Source organism: Panthera onca, chromosome C1 (assembly GCF_046562875.1).
Source record: "Panthera onca isolate mPanOnc1 chromosome C1, mPanOnc1 haplotype 2, whole genome shotgun sequence".
Taxonomy (NCBI): domain Eukaryota; kingdom Metazoa; phylum Chordata; class Mammalia; order Carnivora; family Felidae; genus Panthera; species Panthera onca.
The window spans coordinates 28,497,426-28,518,243 of record NC_138346.1 but is presented as its reverse complement, the minus strand read 5'-3'; the positions used below and the strand labels follow the sequence as shown (position 1 = coordinate 28,518,243).

At 41.0% G+C, this 20,818-nt stretch overlaps 1 protein-coding gene across 17 annotated transcripts in view; it reads right to left on the bottom strand.

Annotated features, from left to right (window-relative positions):
* PLEKHM3 (pleckstrin homology domain containing M3) overlaps positions 1-19,642 on the bottom strand; it is a 196,748-nt gene extending 177,106 nt beyond the window's left edge. For 8 of the 17 annotated variants that reach the window (XR_013557191.2, XR_009607289.3, XM_060623243.3 and 5 more), the window contains exon 1: positions 19,332-19,642. The gene's annotated coding sequence lies outside the window, so the exon portion shown is untranslated. Of the gene's footprint in view, positions 1-1,374; positions 2,352-4,536; positions 4,614-9,616; positions 11,288-19,331 lie in introns of those variants that run through there. The other 9 variants (XM_060623254.3, XM_078450946.2, XM_060623257.3 and 6 more) reach the window with 5 other exon arrangements.
* Positions 19,643-20,818: the final 1,176 nt, after the last annotated feature.

Genomic DNA, 20,818 nt, shown 5'->3' with positions numbered 1-20,818 from the left:
CAACAAATTCTGTCCCATATGATTCTCTGCAATGAGACCTTGTTACTCCCCTCTCAAGAACTGACTTTATTCTTCTACGCCCTGAATCTGGACAGGACTTGATCAACAGAGGGTGCAGAAATGATGCTCTGCCCTTTTGAGGTATAGACCTTACCCGGCCTGGCAGCTTCCTATCTCTTGGAGCTCTAAGTTGATACCTAGGAAATAAGGCTATCCGCTAGAGAGGTCACATATTGCATCAGGGAGGCACCAGGCATGTGAGTGGAGAAGCCATCTTGGGTGACAGCCTAGTTAAGCCTGCAGAGGATTCCAGCCCCAGTCAGTGTCCAACTGCAACTCATAAGAGATCCCAAGTGAGAACTCTCCAGCTAAGCCTAGTTAACCCAGAACTGTGAGAGATAATAAATTATTGTAAGACGCTAAGCTTGGGAGTATTTTGTCACACAGCAACCAATAATCAGGACTTGTCACTTCCTCAGGGAAGCACTCTCCAGTGTCCCAGACTAGGTTAAATGTCCTTAAGTTTCCAAGGCATTTGCATGTCTGTAAGTTATATACTTTACAGTCATAATTACCAGTTTCAATGTCAATAGCCTGTCTTAGACAGCAGCTGTGTCTATTTTGCTCACCCCTGGACCTCCAGAACACAGTTGCAATTTAATAAATCTTTGTTAAGTAAACTAATGAATTATTTTTTAGTGATTATCTTTAAGACCATTGACATTATTTTCTTTTCCTCTTCTTCTTTTGTTGTCAGTACCTCTGACTTAACACCTCTTACCACATAACTATCTCCAGCAATAAACAGTAAAGATAGCTGCTGCTTTAACAGTAGTAAAAAAAACAACAACAATAATTACTCTTTAGTGTAATAAATGGACAGACCAATGTGAGAGATCCAGCCCTTTGCCTGTATTTGCATAGTACAAATTAAGCAATTAAAAAGAGTTACAGAGAGTTGCAGTAACTTATTTATTCCATATTTACTGAAGGAGCTACTGAGTCCTAAGCAAAGGTGATACTATAGTGAAAAAAACAGATATAAATCCTGCCCTCGTGGAACTTACATTCTAGTGGAGCTCTTACCATATGTCAGGCATAGCTCTAAATGCTTTCCGTGTCTTACTCTCATGTGTAAGGTGTGGCTGAGAAGGCCTCCTGAGAAGGAGATACATTCCTCCATACTCTGTGTTAGTCCAACCCATCCCATCCCAAGTCCGAGCCATCTGTGAAGTCTTTCCTAAGGACTCAGTCCTTTCAGATCTCATCCTTCCCGAAATGTCTAACCCATTACTGAACAAGTCAACTTTGTAAACCATCTTTTTCATCTCAATTAAACTACAAACTTCTTGAGGGCAAGCCCCATATCCACACCTGTCTCCCTGTTCCCCCAAAGCCAGAAAGGTCTTCCTGCCTCTTGCCTTCCTACCTCCAATGCAGTCTCCACACCACTTCTCTTAACCCTTCACAGTCTCCCCAGTAGAAGAAGGGTCAGTAAACATTTTCTGTAATGAGTTAAGATAACAGGGGCACTTGGGTGGCTCAGTTGGTTAAGCATCCGACTCTTGACTGTGGCTTAGGTTGTGATCTCACAGTAGTGAGATCAAGCCCCACATTGGGTCCTGCGCTAAGCTTGGAGCTTGCTTGGGATTCTCTCTTTCTCGCTGTCTCTCTCTCCCTCTCTCTCTTTTCCTTCCCTGCTCACTCATGTACACTCTCTCTCTCAAAATAAATAAACACCTTTAAAAAATGTTAAGTTAATAAATAGCTTTGGCTTTATGGTCCAAACAGCCAGCTTTGTGACCACTCAACCCTACCACTGTCATGCAGAAGGAAGCCATTGACGATATGGAAATGGGTGGGCCTGTCTGTGTCTAATAAAACTTTACTTACAAAACAGGCTGATAAACAGAATGTAGTATATGCATACAACAGAATATAATTCAGCCTTAAAAAGGAAGGAAATCCTGTCATATGCTCTAATATGAATGAACTTTGAGGACATCATGCTAAGTAGGCCAGTCACAAAAAGACAAATACCACATGATCCACTGGATATGAGGAATCTAAAGTAGTCCAATTCATAGAAACAGAAAGTAGAATGGTGGTTTACCAGGTGTTTGGGGGTACAGGAAAGAAGGCAGGTGGTGTTGAATGGGTATGGATTTTCAGATTTGCAAGATGAAAAAGTTTTAGAGACTGTTTCAAAGCAATGTGAATACATTTAACACTACTGACACACAGTCAGTTGAGCGTCTGACTCTTGATTTCAGGTCATGATCCCAGGGTCTTGGGATCAAGCCCCGAGTTGGGGCTGAGCATGGAGCCTGCTTAGAATTATCTCTCCCTCTCCCTCTGCCCCATTCCCTCCCCCACCTTCTAAAAAAGTTAAAATAAAGAAAAACACTACTGACACATCAAAATGTGAAGATGGTAAATTTTATGTGTGTGTGTGTGTGTGTGTGTGTGTGTGTGCATGTTTTTTTTTTTTTTTTTTTTTTTTTTTTTTTTTTTTTTTTACCACAACTCAGAACAAAACAAAATACAAAGAAAAAAACAAAAAAAGCCCAAGCAGGCAGAGCATCAGATTTTCTTGTGGGTAGTAGTTGCCTTGAAGACTCAGTCCAACAGAGGAACTGCGGCTTTGCCAATTACCTGCAATGGGACTTCAGCAAGTTACTAACCTCCTTAATTTCAGTTTTCTCATGAGCAAAATCAGCAAGTTAATAATACCTCTCTCTCAGGACAGTTGAGAGAATTAAATAAGACAATACATGGCATGGTTCCTGGCCCACAACACAATGGCCTAGAAGCCCCTACCTCAGTCTGCTCTGTCATCTCTCCTCCATGACTTCACACCTTCCCTACTGCCACCCTCCTTTCCATCCGGCCATACCGGCCTCCGTGCTGATTCTCAAACCCGTAGGCATGTTCTCACCTCAGGGTCTTTGCATTGGCTGTTCACTCAGAACCAACATGACCTTGAAGTAATTGTTCACGTCACCTTTTCAATGAGGCCTACCCTGACCATCCTATTTAAAATTATAGCAGATATCTGGGGCACCTGGGTGGCTCAGTCAGTTAAGCATCTGACTTCAGCTCAGGTCATGATCTTGCGGTCCGTGGTTCGAGCCCCGCGTCAGGCTCTGTGCTGACAGCCTGGAGCCTGCTTCAGATTCTGTGTCTCCCTCTCTCTCTGCCCCTCTCCTGCTCGTGCTCTGTCTCTCTCTGTCTCCAAAATAAATAAAAAAACATTTAAGAAATTTTTTAAATTATAGCAGATATCTCTGCCCTGGACTTCTGATTCCTCTTACTCTGCATTTTTAAAAAATAAACTCATAGCTTTAAAACAGTTTTAAATTTATAAATTTATAAAAATGAGAGAGAGAGCAAGCAGGGAAGGGGCAGAGAGAGAGGAAGAGAGAGAATCCCAAGCAGGCTCCAAGCTCTTAGCGTTCTTGGAGCAGAGCCCAACTCGGGGCTCAATCTCATGAACTGTGAGATCATGACCTGAGCCAAAATCAAAAGGTGGACGCTCAACCTACTGAGCCCCTACATTTACAAAATTATTACAATGATAGTACAGTGAGTACCAGCATACCCTACACCCAGTTTCCTCCATGTGACATTTTACATTAGTATGGTACATACATTAGTATGGTACATTTCTCACAATTAACGAACCAGTACTGATACATTATTATTAACTGAAGTTCATACTTACTGGGATTTCCTCAATTTTTCCTAATATCCTTTTCTGTTCCAGGATTCTATACAGGATATCACAGCATATTTAGTCGTCATGTCTCTTTAACCTCCTCTTGGCTATGAGTTTCTCAGTCTACTTGTTTTTGATGACCTTGACAGTTTTGAAGAGCACTGGCAAGATATTTTATAGATTATCCCTCAACTGGGATTGGTTTGATGTTTTTCTCATGATTAGACTAGAGCTATGTGTTTTTGGGAGAAAACCCACAAAGGTGAAGTGTCATTCTCAAAGGCAGATACTATCAACATGACTTACCACTGTTTATGTTAACCTTGATCACCTGGCTTGACCTTTTTTCTTTATGTAGTTACTATCTTCTAACACACCACTTAATGATCTTATTTACTTAATGTTTAGTGTTTCTCTCTCCCTAATAAAGTATTAGCTCCCCAAGGGCAGGAATTTATGCTCGCTTTGTTCACTAAGGTATCCCAAGTGCATAAAATAGTGTCTGACATATTTAAAAAAAAACAAAAGGCACTAACTATTCATGTGTTGAATGAATGCACTGTTACTCCTTTGTGCGATGTTCATGGGCCTTCGTGACTACCCACCTCTCCAATTTGTAGATCCTAACCAGCATCCCCCTTACTGCTTTACTCCTCCCTGCTTTGCTCCAAGGTAGGGAGCCTTTCCCAATTGCTCAGGCTCTCTCGCAGCACCCTGGGTTTGCCATATCGCACTGAAATGACCAACAATCTCTATCCCACGTATCCCACTCTACACTTGAAGCGACTGGACACCAGGCAAGGTGCTTGCTTACTTACCCTCCTGTATAATCTGTGTCTTCATCCTCTGGGGCTCCATTTTGCAACCTCATTCTTTTTGGAACTTCATCTTTTCCCTAGGATATACAGGCCTCAAATTCACTACAACACAAGCAGCTAATGCCAAATTTAGTCTCTATAAGTAAATACCTTTCCCTAGCATGCTTCATTTAGTTTTGAAATTAATTAAAAATAACAACATATTCAGACAGGTCAAAATATGCAGATTATGTTCCCCTGACAAAGTGAACCAAATAAATTGAGTGTGTAGGTGCAGTGTGGTTTGCCTCAGCACAAAACTGGAAATTAGGAGCTAATTAGAACTGTGTTCTAAATCTGGCTCAACCACACACACACACACACACACACACACACACACACACACACACGTGCTGGGTGGCCTCCAGCAAATCGTTTAACCACTGAGTGCTTTACTCAGCTACCTGCATCCAACAAAGTTGCTCACATCAAATTGCTAAGCCTGTGGATCACTCACTAGGTATCTGTTCCAACATGCCTTTAAAAAATGTAAACTATATAATTATGGAGCATTCCACTGGACCTCACCCACTCAACAACCACATGTTCCTGGTCTATACCTTCAAAGATGTGTCAGCCCAACAACGGCAAAGTCAGCAACCAACTACTTACAATACACTACTTTTCAGCCAAATTCAATGATCTATAGATATTTTATCTGATTTTACATAAAATGCCCTTTCTGTAAAAAGGGTTATTTCTCCTATTTAAAAGATTGAGAAACTGAAGTCCATTCGTCAGTGTGGTAAGAAAAGCTCAACCCAAAGAATCCCTTGCACACATCATAATGTAACAGGATGGAGAAATCAGTGTGTTGCTATCTTCTAACAAGGAAGTCTGCTGTTTACATGCTCATTAAGCCAGGCTAATTAACAGGATGAATAAGTCAGTCCTCCCACACTGAGGCAGAAGCAGATATGAGCAATAATACCAGCCCAGCCCACACAAAGATGCCATGTTCTCCAAAGCTGGATGGTAAAAGTGCTGACTTCCTCCCACTTGACTAAATGGCCTGTAATCAGAATTTAATGAGTGCTGAGAGGGTGTCTGAGGCCAGGTAGTTTTAGAAACAGCTGGACTATGGAGAAAAATGCAATGCTGAAGACACCTAGGGTAAACGGTTTCTGCCAATCTATTTTCAAACGTGAGAACGAAGAGGGATTACAAGGATGGTCAGCACATGTGGCTCTTCTGTGTTCTTCACTTTGGTTCGGGTTGTAGCTGACGGAAAATTTTCTAAGTTATATAATGTAAAGAATCCACCACACAGAGGATCTGACCCTAGTAAGACGACCTTTCTGGACCATAAGGCTATAAGAGATAATGGTTTTTCATGGTGATTTGACATACAGATGATGTAGGCGTGTGGATGGAGCAGAGGCGAGCCACCAACAGCAGACGAGGAAATAGTGCCAGTGTGGACCTCGTAAGGAGTTCAGAGGTCTTTCAGAGGAGAAGGACACCTAGAAACACAGATGGAATCCCATTTTCATAGGCCTAGAAGGAACATTAAATGGCTACATTGTCTATAAGTTTTAATAAATGAGAAGTCTATTGCTATGTAACACATTAGGAGAATAACATTAAGAAGATAATTTGTATAGTGTTTTCCCAGTTCTAAAAGCAATAAATATTCATAGAAACTGGAAAATACTGACAGACATGGAAAAGAAAATAAAAATCAGTCATGGTCTCCCAACTCAGGGAAAATAAATCAATAGGTGTGTTGTGTCCAGTATTTAACTGGAATCAGATTATATATACAATTTGGGCACACTGTCTGTTTATACGCATGTTCAAAAAGCAAGTAACACTAACCTTGAAAAAACGAAGCAACGTCCCCAGGTGTGCTGTGCCCACTTACACCTCACAAGCTGGCATGAGGGCCCACTTGATTGAACCTCCCGTCTACAGCTCTCCGGAGACTTCCTCCATACACAACCACTAGTGTTCCTCCAAGTCCCGGTCCTCCTTGATGGTGTTAACCAGCCCCTCCTCAAACATCCCTGGTGCGTCACAGGCACCACACACAGACTTTTCCTCTCATTTCTATCCTCTCATTCTCAGTCTCCATCTTCCTCCCTTCCTCACCAGTCTCCTCACCAAATGTGGGCATTGCCTGAGCTCTCTTCTCCAACTACAGCTACATATGCTCCTGGGCTCAATTTCTCCACACTTGTGGTTTCAATAATTACTTCTATGTTTATGCCTTCCAAATGTCCATTGTCAAGTCTCAATCTCAGGCCTAACCTCTGGTCCCAGGTTCCCAACTATTCATAGGACTTTTCTACCTGGCTTATCTCATGACAAAATTAAGCTCAATCTGTCTAAAACCACAGTCAGTTACTCATTCAATAGATATTTGGTGAACGCTCACCACAGGCTGGGCACTGTTCTAGGCACTGGGGAGACAGTAGCAAATAGATCCTTCAATGAAGCTTCTGCCGACAGGGTCCAACTTGCTCACCTGACACTCTAAACCTTGCACAATCTTGGCCTGGCTTGCCTGCCCTGCTGCCCGCTTCTCTTCCAGAATATATTCGTTTCCTCCAAACTGCAATGCTACAGCTCAAATTTTGTTTTCCCAGCTCCAAAATGTTGGTTAACACAGCTATCTCTAAGGTACCCTCTCCCCACCTCTACCTGTGAAATTCTTTCCACTCTACAAGCTCAAATCCTGATCCTAAAACAGTCTGCTCTTTAATTTAAAGGTCCACAGAATCTCTTGGTACTGCCCCAACAACATATACATTGCATGCTGCCTGTTCTTTCTGAAATGATGACAATGACAATTATAATTTCTCAAAAGCCTATATTGTGCCAGGTACATTGCCTGTGTGTATCACAATGTGTAATGGGAGTATTATTATCCCCATTTTACAGACAGAAAATGAAGGCTCAAAGATAAACAATTTGCCTGAGGGTCAGACACCTACCTGCTGGACCTACAGAAACTTCAGAGTGGTGATTCTAACCCATTTCATTTTCATAACCCCCACTGGGCCTAGAACTATGGCTAGTACACAATGGGTACTCAGTAAATATTTGCTGAATGAACAACTGAATAAAGAGTAGGTTTTCAAAGCACTGACATCTATAAATATAAACACCACTCTGGTTTTCTGGCAAAAGTACATTTAAATTCATTATAAGCTCATTTAAGTAACATCTAACAAAATGTATGTTGATTTGAGCTTCAAAATTTTTTCTTGGTAGAGAAAGCTTCTAAGCTGTAGGAACCAGGTTTAAAAATAACATGGCAAAGGTCAGGCAGCCAAGACCTCACTCAGACATTTTATAGGAACAAAAGCACCTATGCAGCGCTAGGGAATTGTTTTGTGAACCACTCCAAATCAGTAGTTGGGCTGGTCTCATTTCCCATTGACTTAGAGCTCAAGCTCTTTCTAATACCAGTAAAGAGACGTTCCCTTTGAAATACACCCAATCAATTTAAAGCACTTTTCAGTACATGTTTGCTGCTTGCAAAATCATTGAGACATTTAATGCCCCAAGATGTTTTCCCAGAAACCAAACTAAATATAAGCATGGCATTTCAAATCTCAGATTGCTCTGCTGTTGGAGGCAGTAATGTTATTATGCCCTGATGTCAACCACTGGATTGGAAAGCCAAGGTTCCTGATTGGGAATCCCATTTCATAAAACCACCAGAGTTCCAATATGTCCCACTTTTAGAAACCAAACAGACATAAACTTCAGTTATGTAAGTGTCAGTGTCTGAAAATGCAGACTCAATGTTTTCCACTTCCCTTTACCTCCATGGTAAGGACTAGAGATTAAAAAACAAACAAAATACCCTCAAATTATCTAAGACTGAGACGAAGAAAGCAAAAACTCCCATCATAAAAAACCACATCTGGCTACAGTCAGCCTCCAGCTGCAACAGGGAATAACTGACTAGAATCCATGTAGATGCCATCCGAGCCAAGCCAGCTGGCATAAGCTGAATACATGACCGACCACAACAATGAATGAAACAACCACCAGGCAGATACACTGAGACCCAGATATGCAAGACACCCAAAAGGAACTAGGAAAGTAGCTTCAAAGATGTTATCAACTCATATCACGATTTGGCTTACTGAGAATAATCTTTTTCATATGCATGGTTTAGAGTATAGTTTATAAAGTATTTGATAAGCTTCTTGATAAAAACCAATAGTAAACAGAGAGAGGTAAGTAAAGTAGCAGGATTGTTTTAAAGATGATGAAAGAGAAACCAAGATGACTCATCTAGTGTCAGCTGAAGGCCCTATGGGGAACAAAAAGAGGCTCCTGAAATCCCTGTCTAATTACTGGGCCAACCAAATTCAATTACCTTTTAAGTCACCTTAAATTGCTCAGGGGTACTGATGTTAGAAGGACCATAAACTGTAAGTAGGTTAAATCCAACAATGAGCCACCCAGTTTTGAATTTGTTCAATGGGACAGAGGTGTGGCAAAGAGGACACAAACTTCTGAAACCACAAAGGGTTAATGTCCCAGCACTGACTTCTAAACTGAATGACTACAAGCAAGTCAGACTGACTCAGGACTTCTGGGCCCTCCTTATCTGCAAAATGGAAATCCTGCCAATGCCTGCCCCCAACTACCTTAGAAAATTATAAAGCACAAATGCAGTTAATATATGTAAAAGCTCCTTATAAAATCTAAAGCAATTACTATTCCTATTAGAAACTAGCTGATTTCTAACCACACAACCATTTATACTCAACAAGCATTTACAAGCATGGACCAAGTACCCAAACACTAGAGGCTGGGGACACAAAACCACAGCTTCTGTCCTAAAAGAGCTTAATAGCTAGTGGGGAAACAACATAAAACCAAGTGTAAACAGTGCGTTAACAGAAGTATCCAAAAGGTGTTACAGGAACATAAATAAGGAATCATTAATAATCAAGAGATAATAAAAAGTCTTAATGACCAAACACAATTAAATGTCTTAACAGTCTACAAAGAGATGACTTCAGCTGGAAGAAACCAAAGACAAAGGAAACAAACACACAAACAAAATCAATCATACCTGCTCTAGAAATGCTGTTACGTCTGGCATGAAGCTGTCAACCTATGGTAAGAGCTTCAAAGGTTCCAAAGAGTCAGTTCAAAGTAAATGAATAATCTCACAAATGGAAGGCACGAATGCAGGGCTTCACAAAGCTGCCCAAGTCTTTCTGACCCACAGAGACATCTCTGGCCAATAGAAGGCTACATGACTGGGATGTCATGAGAAATGAATAAATGCCTCACTTCCTGTTGACTTCAATTCCTTAGGTCACTGCAGCTGATTAGCAGAAGGGAAAATACTTACAACTTTAACCTTCAAAACAATAATCAGCTTATGGGTTAGTACATATTCACAAAACCAGTTCCTATGGGTACTTAGGGTGAATGTACAGTGAAGTCATTAACCGTTGTTGTTGTTGTTGTTGTTTTCTCTATCAGCTACAATTGAACCTGTTAAAAAGTGAGCTGGGTCTTTGTTAAAGGCATCTAGAGAGTATCAGACCCATGATAAGGTCTAAGCAAAAGGTGATTCACTTCTTATTTGAAAGGACAAACACTCAGTGGTGATCAATGGCATCCATGACTCCTCCCTCTCTTTTCAACTTAATCTGTGACAACAAACTTGACTACCAAGAGGCCTCTTACCAATTCTGTCAGGAAACAAGCAAGGCTAGCAAAGGCAGACAAAACAGTCTTTGACCTTCAAAGATAAGGACAAGGTAAGGTAAAATAACAGGATGAGTCTTTGTTATTTTGCTAAATACAACATGAAGGTCAGAAACAACCTCTGTCCATCATACAGGACAAAGGAAAAGTTTACAAAGTATGAAGGAAAAAAAGAGCAGGAACTACATTTTCATCTCTAGTTCTGGATTTAAATTTCTTTTATTATGGACTGTTATCATTAGCATGGAATGGATTTTTAGAAAACAATTCTGCAGCACGTACTCATTTTGAAGCTCTCATTGGTCCATATTCCTTTAGCTCTTTTGACATTAAGATGACAGGCATATGATAACTGGGACTCGAAGAAATGCCCGTTGTCCAAGACCACCACTGCTATACTAAATTCACTAAAAATGTACTGCAAAGGACTCATTCAGTGTGGATGGACACATGGTAAATGTGGAATGATGTATTTAATAAAATGTTTAAAAACAAAATAAAGAGAGTTTTTATAATTCCTAAGCCAATACCAAGATTAAGAAGTCATAGCTATTATTTTTGGGTAGTTGCTAAAAGGCAGTCATTAGTTAAGCCCTTTATCTGCATCATCTTGTTAAATTCTCACAACTCTATCAGAGTGCTGCTATTATGATTACCACTTTACAGAAAAGGAAATTCAGATTTAGTTTTGTATTATTTTTTGTAATGTTTATTCATTTTTGAGAGAGAGACACAGAGTGTGAGTGGGAGAGGAGCAGAGAGAGACACAGAACTTGAAGCAGGCTCCAGGCTCCGAGCTATCAGCACAGAGCCTGATGCAGGGCTCGAACTCATGTGCTGTGAGATCATGACCTGCGCCGAAGTCAGACGCTCAACTGACTGAGCCACCCAGGTGCCCCAAAAGGAAATTCAAAAGCGATGAAGTTATGTGTCCAAAGTAATATTGCCAGTGGGTGGAAAAAAGACTCTAAAATGCACACACAGTCCTGGATGGCATTTAATAGCAAATTAATTACTCTGAAATAATATAGCTAAAATTTTACAGACATCGGGCTTTGAATTTTAGTGTCAAACCTCAGCAACTTTAAATTATTTATTATTAATAACTAAAATAATTATTTAAATTATTTATTTTTAAATCTTTGTTAATCCCACAACTCAGAAAGTTAAATGCTAAATATCATCTTTACACCCAGGGAAACAGTTTATACTTAATTTATTTTAAAATAATCACATCTGTAATACTTCTGTGTCATTGTAAATTCTTTAAGAGAATGGTGGATGAGAGGTCCCTAAACAGAGTAAAAAGCCGTTCTCTAACTAAATAGCTACCGTCAATTCTCTTAGTGACCTTGAACACATTACTTGTAATGTCTGCAAGGGTATAATAACTATGACTTCATTTAGGCCAAATAAGTGCTTTTGCAAATGTTGACATAGTCCTAATTGCCCAAACCTTTTACTAATGTTTCCCTAAGACATCATTTTTCATTTAGCCAATAAATAGAAGCACTTGTAAAATGTTTGCTGTAAAAACAAAAAACAAAAACAAACAAAAAAAAAAACAAAAAAAAATCCACCCCTGCTAATAAGCGTTTCTGTCAAAAGAATTAAAGAAATCATTTCAAATTAAATATGACCATATATAATTCCAACACATTTTAACTATTAAGGTAGGTCCAAATAAATTGTCTCCTTCTAAAGCCAACTGAACTTTTTTGGTGGGGGAGGAAGAGGGGTAAGAATATCAGTGTATTTGGGGCTCAATCAAAATAACAAAGTTGACCCACAACCTTCAGTCTTGTTTCTTAGGCCTACTGAAAGTTGATACGCCCCGGTTTCATATCATCACACTCCAGAGAATCTCTAGACATCATATCTAACATTTCAGTGAAGGACAATTACTTTGGGACCACAAGACCTGGAAGTGGAAGGCCTGTTTGTTTCAAGGTTCCAAGCACTACTACCAGAGGTATGCCATTTGAACCTGAATTCCAGTCACTTCGATGCAGGTCAAATAATACCTGTCCTACCCTCTTCAAAAGTCGTCTTAGAAAGCAAGTCTAATGACATAATGCAGTGCTCTGTGAACTCCAAAGCAGGATACAGGATGCCGACAGGAGTTTGCATGGTACCAGTGAACAGGGCACCGCATCCTCTTTGATCTCCTCCCATTATAAACCAACAAACTGGTACAGAGAGTGGTAACAGCAATCAGTTTAGGAAGCTCTGAAATAGGTTTTAATCTACTCAAGGAACTCCTGCACCTTCAAGGCAGCATGAGTCACTGTGTTTCCGCGTTCCGGGTGGTCTTCGAGCGGGGAGATTCAATTGTACAAGTGCACAATGATTCAAAAAAGAAAAACCAAGTAAGTAAAACCCTCCCTTGCCCTCCAAGTTCCTCTACAGCTAAAATACTTTCTCCTCCTCCCTTTGAATTCCAGGTTCCTAGAAGAAACTTGCTCTTTATGCTTTCTGACTCTACTTCTCACCACTCGTTCATTCTCCCCACCAGAGGGAATCTGGTTCTTCACCAGCTGCAACTGCAGAGGCAAAGGTCATCAACAATTTCCTTCTTGCTAACCCCAGGAGACTTTTCACTCCACACCCAACCTGCCCTCTCAGCAGTATTTGACCTACTGAACATCCCGCTCCCAAATACACTGATGTAGCCTTTTCCGGTATTTCTCCTTTATCTCTGCATGCTCTTTTCAGTCCCCACTATGAGCTCCCCTTTCCTATGTTCATATCATAAATGCACACAATCCTGTTTTCCCCTATAACCCTTTTATTTAGTTCCTCCTCTTCTCCATTTCTGTGGCTTCAGCTACAATCCACGTGGTGGATGAGCAACAGGTTACTCCCCTAAGATCTAGACCCACAAATGCAACTGCCTTTTGGATGTCCCCTAACTCCTAACATGCACGAACCCAGCTCTTCATCTTACCCTCAACCTGCCCCTCCTCCTGACGTTGCCCATATAGCGAAGGACATCATCATCTGCCCCAGAAAATGAACATCATCCTTGACCCTTCTGGCCCCTTCACCCACACCTCCATCTGTCAAATATATCCATTCCTGTCTTTCCCTATTGCCTTAGTTCAGACACCACCACCAGTCTTCCCTTCAGTCTTGCTCTCCTCTCATCCAGTCGCCACACTACCACCTAAGTGGCCTTTCTAAAATTAAAACTCTGGGGTGCCCGGGTGGCTCAGTCGGTTGAGCGTCCGACTTCAGCTCAGGTCATGATCTCTTGGTTTGTGAGTTCAAGCCCCGTGTCGGACTCTGTGTTGACAGCTCAGAGCCTGGAGCGTACCTCGGATTTTGTCTCTCGCACTCTCTTTCTCTCTCTCTCTCTACATATATCTCTCTGCTCCTCCCCCACTCACGCTCTATCTCTCTTAAAAATAAAAATACATAAATAAATTAATTAATTAAATAAATAAACAAACAAACAAACAAACATAAAATTAAAACCCTGCTGTCTTCTGGAAAAACCATACACTCCTTAACATTGCCTGTAAGAGCTCATGTCCACTTACTTTCCCAGGCTTATCTCTTGAATTTCCCCTCTCTTCTCTCTACCCCACAACACACAGGGACACAACTTGGCTAATGTGAATTCAGCCTTTGGGTCTCTGCTGAAGTATCACTTGTTCCCTGACCTCCCATGTCCATTTTGGACATCCCTCTTATGTGTCCCCATAGCATCCTAATTTCCTCAATTATAATGCTTTTTATGCTGTGCAAAATGGCCTGTTTACTTGTCTGTTTCCTCCACTAGACTGTAAGTTTCATGAAGGCAAAGACTATGACTGTTTTAGTCAAGGTTGTTTTCCTGGCCCCAAGTACAAGAGCTATGTGTCATGGTACAAAACAAGTGCTCAATTCTTACTTGTTCAGCCAATGAATCAATGAATCCCTAAAGGTGGAAGAGAAGTTGCTCTGGAAAGGCTAAAGTGCTGATAAAAATGGATCAAGAACACGTGGGAAAAGATCATTTAGTTAATCTCCTGGAGCATTAAAAACTGCTGGTTACAGTGCTGATGTTTTCCAACCTGCAATACATGTTTCCCTATTCTGTGGCTAAAAAACTACAAGTAAAGTGGATATTTAGCTATTTCCCCACTAGATAAATGTCCACAAGTAAACTTGATAATGCAGAACAAAGCAGCTTTAGTTTGTACTGAATTATAAATTGGTTACACTAATCAAGATAACTGGACAAACAAACCTCTACAGTAGTCACAAACATGGCATGTAATCAGAGAATCCAATCTGAAACACATAACTCAAATTAACAGTTAGTGTGTATGAAAAATAAACGAAATGTTAATGAAAATAGCAGGCCTGACATCTTAATACAATGGCCTCTATATTTTAACTTTGGTTTTTGCTCATAACTCACATTGCCATCAAGATTAATTACACCCTCAGAACACATACAGTTCTCACCTTATTGTCAGCGTGAGGGTTAATTATGTGGGCTTTTTATTGTCTGTCTGGTAATAGCCACAGGAGCCAATGAAATAGAGCAAACATAATGCATGGAATTTACTACTGGTTGTCATTTTTATCATAGTGTCACTCAGTACTCAGGGCTCTGAATTATTTAGCTTGCATCTAAGCTGGAATACAGTTCAGCTACTTATGAATCAAATACAAAATATACTTTAAAAGAAAAAGAAAAAAGAAAAAAGCAACCCCTTGCTAACCATCCCTCCACACGGTTTCTTTTAAGGGATTAACACTTCCTCATGAAGAAAATCAGCATTTGGCTAGTGCCAAGGGGGCAACTGGCACTGTCTGGATGTTTCTGTGGATGTGAAAGAATAGAGCAAAATGAAATTAGGAAAGGGAAGCAGTGGGGAAAACGAAAGAGTAGCACTGCTCTAGTGCTCCTGGAAACTGTCTAGAGATGGAGAATCCTAAAACATCTGCCCAAATGATCTAATCTTTTCCAGGTTCCTGTTAAAATCAGGTCTTCTGAAACTAGTAATTAAAGTAGCCCCTAGGGCGCCTTGGTGGCTCAGTCAGTGAAGTGTACGACTCATGATTTCGGCTCAGGTCATGATCTCGCGGGTTCATGGGATGAAGCCCTGTGCGCTGTGCGCACAGAGCCTGCTTGGAATTCTCTCTCCTCCTCTCTCTCTGCCCTCCCTTGTTCGTGCTCTCTCTCTCTCTCAAAATAAATAAATAACCGTTAAAAAAAACAAAGTAGCACCTATCTGCCTGCCTGCTTCTTAAATATGTAAATTTATAGCTTGCCTTCAAGTATTATGGGAAGGTTGCAAACATGATTAAACTGAAATAGAGTATGTCAAATATCTGATAAATATTCAATGAATAATAGCTTTGAGTGTTTCCTAATGCATCAGATGTTACCAACCCGGGCCAGCTTTGTTTTCCTAGTCATAATATGCAGATGTCTTTCTTTTTGCAAATGGTTACATATCCATTATAGTTCTTTGTTTTCCACTTGGATAATTATCCTGGGTCTATACCCCAAAGCCTAAATTCCAACAATCTATGAGAAAACAAAGCTACATTAAGCATTTGTGGACATTAACTTTAAAAATATTTCTGGGGCATCTGGGTCGGTTGAGCGTCCAACTCCTAATATCAGCTCAGGTCATGATCTTGTAGTTCATGAGATCTAGCCCTGCTCGGACTCTGTGCTGACAGTGCAGAGCCTGCTTGGGATTCTCTCTCTCCCTCTCTCTCTGCCCTGCTCATGCTCTCTCTCTCTCTTTCTCTCTCTCTCTCAAAAATAAATACACTTTAAAAGGTATTTCTAAGTTCCTTTGGATAGATTGTTAGAAGTAGAAGTATTAGGTCAAGGGGTGGGGGCATTGGTGAGGCTTTTCATACATTCAGCAATGAGTTTTATAGAAAGGTTATACCATTTGCTAACCCCTCACAGCATTTGAGAGTGTCTGCTCCGCTGCACCCTAACTAATGTGAAGAACTGAAATTTTTAACAATATGTAAATTTTAAGAGCTGGAAAAAATGGGACCCTGCTGTTATTCCAATTTTCATTTCTTTGGTTAATGGAAAGAGAATGTATTTTTTTTTTAATGTTTATTTATTTTTGAGAGAGAGACAGAGCATGAGTTGCGAAGGGGCAGAGAGAGAGAGAGGGAGACACAGAATCTGAAGCAGGCTCCAGGCTCTGAGCTGTCAGAACAGAGCCCGATGCCAGGCTTGAACTCATGAGCCATGAGATAATGACCTGGGCCACCCAGGCGCCCGTAATGTGTATTTTCGTACATCTATTAGCCATTAATTTCCTCTTCTATGGATAGTCTGTTTCTGTCTTTTGCCCAATTTTCTGCGGAAGTCTGTATTAGTTTTCATCTTTCTTTTTTTTAAAAGTAGGTTCCACGCCCTTGCACGGAGCCCAGTGCGGGACTTGAACTCACAACACTGAGATCAAGACCTGAGCTGAGATCAAGAGTTGCACACTTAACTGACAGCCACTCAGGTGCCCCTGTCTTAACTTTCTATTGCTATATAACAAATTTCCACAAACTTAGTAGCTTAAAGCACCACCTATTTCTTAAGGTCAATGCTGAAGGTCAGAAGCCTGGGTAAGCTTGACTAGGTTCTCTGTTCAGGGCCTCTCTCAAGAGACTATATTCAAGGTGTTGCTGGCCAGGCTGGGCTCCTAGCTGAAGACTCTGGTAAAGAACCCAGTGCTAAGCTCATTCAGGTTGCTGGCACGGTCCAGCTGCTAGACTGTGCCCCTACATCTGAGGTTCCAGTTTCCATGCTGGGCCAACTTCAGCAATTCTAGGCCTCCTGCATTCCTTCTCAAGTGTCCCCTCCACCTTCAAAACAGCAACAGTATGTTGTTCCTCCTCACGCTTCAAATCGTTTGGATTTCACCAGCCAGAGAAAGCTCTCCACTTTTATGGACTCCTGTGATTAGACAAGCACCACTCTGGTATTTTCGCCATTTTGAATTCAACTGTGTCACAAAATATAATATACTCAAAAGAGTGATATTTCATCATCTTTATAGGTTGCATGGATTAGGCCATCCAATCTTGGTACAGGGGCATTTTTAGAATTCTGCCTGCTATAGAGTCTTAGGTGTTCTTATAACATGTTCATGTCTTTATGATAAAACTTAATTGCATGAATTTACTAAATAAACGAATCTTACTGATGACTGTAAGAAGTTGCATTTTCACAATGACAAAGGCAACTGTGGGTGGTGCTGCTGTGTGCTAATAAGAACTTTGAATACCGGGGCACCTGTGTGGCACAGTTGTTAAGCATCTGACTTCCGCTCAGGTCATGATCTCAACAGTTCGTGAGCTCACGCCTCGCTTCGGGTGAACACGAGCCCCACTTTGGGTAAAACATGAGCCCTGGGTGAGCTCCACTTCTCTCTCTCTCTCTCTCTCTCTCTCTCTCTCAAGGAAAAAAAAAAGAAAGAATTTTAACACCCACCTTTGCCAACACGGATTTTTTTTAAATTTTTAATTGTGGGAAAATACACATAAGATTTGCCATCTTAACTACTTTCAAGGGTACATCAGTAACGTTCACACTGTTGCGCAACCAATCAGTAGAACTCTTCATCGTGCAAAACTGAAACTATACTCATTTAACAAAACTCTCCATTTAGCCCCTACCCCAGCTTCTGCAATCACCATTCTACTTTCAACACAGGTTTATTTTATGTATTTTTTAAATCAATGAAATAGTTTATTATTTTTTAGTAATCTCTACACCCAACGTGGGGCTTGAACTCATGACCCCAAGAGTCACATGCTCTTCTGACTGAGCCAGCCAGGAACGCTTTAAGTATTCCTTAACAAACATGTATGTAGCAATTATTACGTGTGCTGTTCTTAACACTTTAAAAATATTAATTCATTTGATCCTCACAACCACCCTATGAGAGCAGAACTATTCCTAAACCCATTCTACAGATTGGGAAATACGGCAGGTAACTTCCCACGGTTACACAACAGGAAGGTGCTACACAGGAACTGAAATCCAGGTAGTCTGGCTTTATAGTTCTTGCTATGAACCATCACATTGAGAAAATATTCATTTTAAAGACAAACTCATAAGGCATTAGTATTATTTCTTTGATGTGCTTGATTTCAAAACACTTATCTACATGCAATTTAATCTAATACTCTACTAACTCAAAGTTAGATTATGTGACCAGGGAGACACATCTGTATATAGCCCAATTTTTGGTGAAAGCATTTTCTTGAAGCTAATGAAATGAAAACTGGCTTGTATTTGATTACAGACACAACAATTAAAATTTACATGCAGTCGATTTATAATAAAATACCTTATGAATGAATATAAATTGCAATTCACCATGACTACTGAAAATACTAAAGAAAAAAAGGTGTTTCTCTTTTCCAAGGAGGTAAAAACAAAAGAAAGGAAAAAAACTTCCAAATAAGTTTACAACAGCATAGCTCAATCTCAGCTTGACTTGGTAAATTCAAACCTGCCCTGCTTTGCAAGCTATAAATCTAGACCAATATCCATTTGCCATTCAACCATATACCTCAGTAGACAATTTTATTTGTTGAGTGGGTCTGAAATGTCCTCATCCTGGTGTTTTAGCATAGTAACCCTCTCACAGAGGCCCAAATCATGCTTGTCATCAGCCACACAGCGTCCTTTACTATACATTAGAAATGAACGTTGTCAACAGAAGGAACAATCGTTTCTCTAGAAGCCCCGGCGTGATGTGAGTTAAAAGCTCTGCTGAGGTTTGGTTTATAGGACCCAGGAAGCAGGGAGACTAAAAACAGCGCACAGAACAGGATGTGCTATTTCAACTGCTTTCTGCTTATATACCTGATTGATAAAAAATAAGCAGACAATGCATCGTGTGATCTGCCCACACCCATTATCCACTACATTGCAGCGCAGTCTCCAGCAGGAACTAAAAGCCAGAGTACGGAAGAAAGAGCAAAATCATCGCAACCCCAGGGATACCCTCGGATATGTGTTACAATGTTGTCATCCCCACACCCTTCCCCCACTGGCCAGCCAGGGAGCACAGACGCAGGCAGATGCTCACCTGGCCGCGGGCTGTTTCTCTGCCTTCACCTACGGGGCCTGCAGGCTACTCCTGGCCGGGGCGCGGCTTCGGGCAAGCCCGCCTCACCGTGACAGCCCGTGCGGCCGCCGACCATCCCAGCCCGGCCGTCTGTTTACAAGCGCTTCTCGCGGTCCCACTCTTAAATGCTTCCCCCCAGCCACCCGGGAAGCGAGACCCGGACACACAAGGTTCCAGGGTCTCAAGGATTCGTCTTTTTTTGCCCAAGGAGCCAGCGGCCCGGGAGGGGCCTGACCGCACAGCCAGGCCTTATCTCTGCTTCCTTAGACAAGATTTTTATCACACACGTTTTGAAAACAATGGCGTGTGCCGCAGAGTCTCCGCACGGCTCCCCCCAACGCCCGAATGAATATTTGCAATTGGAAATTTTCACTTGGGACAGACACACAGGATTGGAGCCCTTTTTTTTTTTTTCTTTTTTTTTTTTTGCAGCTCCCTAAGAAAATTACTCATATAAGTTCTTTCTGAAAATGGGACTATTACAAGCTGGAGATTGCTTCTCATTTCATGTTTGGAGCTGCGGAGAAAAATCAATTTTCGCTGTCCTTTCATGTTGTAGACAGCAGGTTGAAAGGGGATGATTTTGAGGGGAGGTCTTCAACCCCCATTTGGATTCCCAGCACAACAGTGGCGTGCTGTGTGTGTGTGTGTGTGTGTGTGTGTGTATTGTGTTCATGTACACACTGACTGGCACCCGGGGGCTTCTTAGTAAGACACCCACCACAGCAAACCCACATTGATTTTGGCCACTTTGTAAGAGGATATGCTGGTCTAGCTGGGTAAGCCTTTCCTTGAAGTTTCCCCACATTGTTCTCCATCACAGCACACTTCCTTACCATTTTCTCAACTTATAATTACACAGTTATTTATTTACCTATTTTATTTTATTGGCTTCTCACCCCCACCCCAGCCTCACCTATAAACTCCCTGAGGGCAGGAACTATTTGTTTTCACTCACCACCACATAATAGTCACAAAGCACCAGTGCCCAATGTATATATGTTTGAATGAATAAGTGAAGAAATAAATGGAAAAAAAAAAAAAAAAAAAAAAAGGTCCAAGGAGGCTAGAGAAAGCAACATGAAAGGAATTGAAAGTCTGATCCCTCACCCCCTTTCCCTTAAAGATTAATGAGAAAATCTTTAACCATAATTATTTTTTGATACCTCCTTCAGTTGATGTTCAGAGTTTCAGTAAGTTAAAAAACAATAACGACAACACTGCAATTTGAGGTACATTTCTTGTTCCCTAAACATGCAGTATTCTTTTTCACTTCAGGACTTCTGTACTGTGGTTTCCTCTGATGAGACCCCTCACCCCTGCAGCATCTTGTTAGCCTAACTTCTTGCCCTTTAAAAGTGGGTGCTGTCACACATGTCCGGGAAACCTCTGACAGGTGAACCTTTTCCTTTTATGCACACCCAGAGGCACTCACATGTTCCTTTAAA